At 44.7% G+C, this 3,992-nt stretch overlaps 1 protein-coding gene across 1 annotated transcript in view; it reads right to left on the reverse strand.

The window, feature by feature from the left end:
• Nucleotides 1–3,992, reverse strand: part of LOC107092581 (cadherin-3-like) — a 40,838-nt gene that overhangs the window by 35,990 nt on the left and 856 nt on the right. The gene's annotated exons all lie outside the window — the stretch shown is intronic.

Genomic DNA, 3,992 nt, shown 5'->3' on the forward strand with positions numbered 1-3,992 from the left:
AGACAGTTCTAGAGGTCTTACCTGAAGTATGATGATGACGCTGCAAAGTGTGAACCTAATAGTGCCCATTTGTGGAAAACAAACTCAGAAAAGGAGTCACTGTTCTTCCCTGAGCTCAAACCTCTGAGCCTTCCTCCCTGATGTCTCCTAGATAAATTTCAGTGCCGTTGTGAGTAGAGCAGAGCGGCTTCCCGTGGGTAGTGTCAGTGTATATCAGATTACTGTAGAACTTGTTCTGGGTTCCTTGTAAGATCATAAAAACAGAGCCAACTTGAAAAGGCAGATACCAGTGTCTTGTTTCGGTTTTGTTCTTTAAAAGGTTGAAGTAATAATTCATTCTTAATAAAAGAACTATGATACCCCCCCCACGCAAACACACCTTACAAACTTATAGAAAAAGGCTTTCTGTAAAGCTTTTTTTTCTTACTTCAAAACATCCATGGTTCTGTATTTAATCTAAAATATGGTCATAATGATGAGACATATAGCAGCTCGTGGAATGACTCAAATTCTCTCTAACACACACATCTAAGTACCTGGTCAAACAGGAAGAGCAGCATTACAGAGTCATCAAACAGATGTTTTTGCACAGGTGAACCAAACCAAATAGAGGATTAAACATTTGCATTCATACCACGAAAGCCTCCTAAAATTTAAATATATAAATTAAGACATTCTGAAAATAAGTTTTTGCATGAAGCAGTCTACATTTTTTTTGTCGAGTTGCACATGTATCATCTTCTGAAGTAGCAATAGCCAGTTTTTTAGGGGAGTAAATGCTGCTTTTTCAAAGTATCATTACAACATCTGCTGCCTGACCAAAGCACAGTAAAAAACAGAGGGATTAATTCCTAAAAACATTAGAGGGAAGACAACAAAGACTAGTTCCAAAGCTAACGTTGTGGACATGTACTCAACCACTCGGATGGCACAAAGACCCAGTCCCTGGTATACTTCAGATGGGTCAGAGAGCACTTTCTGGCCGAGGCAGCAAAAGAAGGCATAGTTTCTATAATTTCCCTTCTATGGAGCTCTAATCACCTGGAGGGGAGGCAAGAATCCTACAAAATCCCAGCAAAAAGGAAAGAGCTTCACTCAGGATCAGGATTAACCAAAAACACCTCACGGCAGAAATATGACCATGTCAGGAGGCATGGAGCATGGGCGGATTCAGGAAAGTTGGGGCCCTAACCAAAGACTGGAAGGGGGCCCTCTGAATTGAGAAGACAACACATAAACAGACCCATTCTACAGATACAGAAATGTTAATAGAATAGACATCCATTATCTGTTCTAGGTTGTGTCCCTCTCTTCTTGTCCCTTTTCTTGTTGTTTTCCTCTCTATGTTTTGTACTCAACTGACTTTTCATGCTGTCTCTAAAGGAATGAAAGATTTTTTCCAAGCACTAAGCTCACTTAGCTGATTGCTCCTTCCTGTGTTTCCAAAAAGGCCAAAGTAAATAACCCAGTCCTTCTTTTCACTGTAGACAAGCCATGATCTGCTTCTCTGTTCTCCATTTTTCATTTGGATGAAATAATAGCTGCATGAATCATGACAGCAGACAAGATAGAGGAGAGCAGGAGGCGGGGTTACCAATCTACTGGCTCTGGAGAGCAGAGTTCGCTGCTTTTAGATGTTGTCTCCAAAGTCTCCAGTAGCAGAAAAAAAGTCTCTAGTTGTGGCACTAGGCGCTTTTTTGTAATCAAAGTGCTAGAGGGGTCTGAAAAGTCACTAAATATAGTGACAAAAGCGCTAAGTTGGCAACATGCTGTCTGTTTGGATCACTACTCGGTTTTTTTAGACAGTAGGCTGACAGGAAAGGGGGTAGAGACATGCAGGGAGGACCACAGGCCAGTTTTGAACCAGGGTTGGCTGTGTGGAGGACTAAGGTCTCTGTTCATTGGTCATGTGCGCTAACCACTGCGCCACCAAAGCACAACCTGTTTGGACCTATATTATAAGCATGCTGATGGCATTTTAGCGAAAGGATTTGTATCAAAAACCTAATTACTGTACACAAATAATGAAAAGTTGAGTTTTTTTTATTTATTATTAACAATACATGTAAACAGAACTTGGAGTGAGTAGGCCCCTACTTAAAACCTTCTATGACTGTAGTGGCATCAGCCCTCCTCTACACTGTTGTCTACTAGGCCCCTGGCAGTGCAGAGCGGGACAGAAAGAGACTGAGCAAACTGGTGAGAAAGGTTGTTTCTGTCCTTGGCTGCACTCTGGACTCAGTGAAAGAAGTGGCTGAGAGGAGGATGCTGTCCAAGTTTCCATTCATCATGGACAACACCCTCCACCCTCTGCACCAGACTGGAGAGGAGCTGCTCAGCTACAGTACAACGGCACTAACTTGTGCAATGTATGACAAGCCTTAAGGATGCACAGTGGGAACATTTTCACAATAGCAACTGGCCAATTGGAAGACCCACTGCAGCGCTCTGGAAAAAGGACCGCTTCCTGAAGGTTTTGCCTTTTCTCATGCTCCACACATGCAACTTCCTTCTAGTGATCTGCCCAAGAGAGGGTTTGACATCTGTAGACCGGCAGGATGCATACTTTCATGTTCTGATCCATCCAGAGCACACAAAGTATTTGAGATTTGCTTTCCATGGTTGGGTGTATGAGTTCTTGGTCCTGTTGTTTGGACTTTCTTTGGCCCCTCAGATTTTCACAAGGTGCATGAAAGTGGCCTTGAGCCCTCTGTACTTGTCAAGGGAAAAGATTTGGCCCTATCTAGACAACTGGCTTATCTCTACCCTCACCACCTTGGCAAAAGATTGGGTGGTGTCAAGATTCCTGATCCACATTACTGTAAAGCTCTGGAGCTAGCAATAAACAGACAGAAGAGCTCCCTGATCCCAGCCCAGCGGGCGATTTTTATTGGCATGGACCTGGATTTGATATCCACATTGGCCCAACTCACCAAGGAGAGGATGGAGAGGATCTCTCCTTACTCCTGTCCTTTCAGGTGGGAGCAGCACTCCAAGTCAAACAATGGTGGAGACTGCTGGGGATGCTGTTGGCAGCCTCTGCTCTGACTCCACTGAGGCTTCATCTACACCCCTTACAGAGATGGTTCAACAGCCTCCAGGAGGATGGCCTGGAGGATGTGGACCTGGCCATACCCTCCTTTTTCATTAATCAGGTCTATGCACCTGCTGGAGACGAGAGAATCTGTGGCAGAGTTCCTGAAGTCAAAAATGATCTCTTTTGTTTTCTCCACATTCTCACTGGCAATCAGAAAGGAAAGAAACGGAATGTAAGTTACATTGTAACTATGGTTCTGCGAATTCCTGAATGACTGCCAGCACTGGTCACATGGAACTTCACCCACAGTGAGACAGTCTTAGGCAACAGATTCAACATTTATAGACACACGCCAAGGTGAGCTACGTGTCATGTGCATGACTTTGTTTACATTTTATCTCGACCTGCACGGAGGGCGAGGAGACATATCCACTTTGTTTACTGCCACTGACGGTCATACAGGAATTCACAGAACCATAGTTACAATTTAATTAACGGTTTATTAGTGGGTCCTAGAATTTCTAAAAGTAGAATGGGAGGCAGATCTTTTAGTTATCAGGCTCCTCTCCTGTGGAACCAACTACCAGTTTTAGTCCGTGAGGCAGACACCCTGTCTACTTTTAAGGCTAGGCTTAAAATGTTCCTTTTTGATAAAGCTTATAGTTAGAGTGGGCGGCTTTTCTGCTCTTGGGCTGATTCTGTGCGCGGTGTGTTTCGTTGCGCGCTGTTGGCATCGGTCTTGGTGGGCTGTCTCTCCTCCTACCTTGGTGGGGGTCTGATTTCCGGGGCTGGCCCCGCCTTGGTGCCTTCCCTTCTGGGGTCCCTTTGGGCGCCTGGGGCTTTGGGTCTCCCGGCGCTGGACTCAGTGCTCTGGGGGGTGTGCCTCTCCGGCTCTCCACAACCACTATTGAGCATTTTTTCTATGGTTAAAACTTTACATGCACAAGTTCACCCT

The sequence above is a fragment of the Cyprinodon variegatus genome, unplaced genomic scaffold (genome assembly GCF_000732505.1).
Source record: "Cyprinodon variegatus isolate N-32 unplaced genomic scaffold, C_variegatus-1.0 Scaffold386, whole genome shotgun sequence".
Classification (NCBI taxonomy): Eukaryota; Metazoa; Chordata; class Actinopteri; order Cyprinodontiformes; family Cyprinodontidae; genus Cyprinodon; species Cyprinodon variegatus.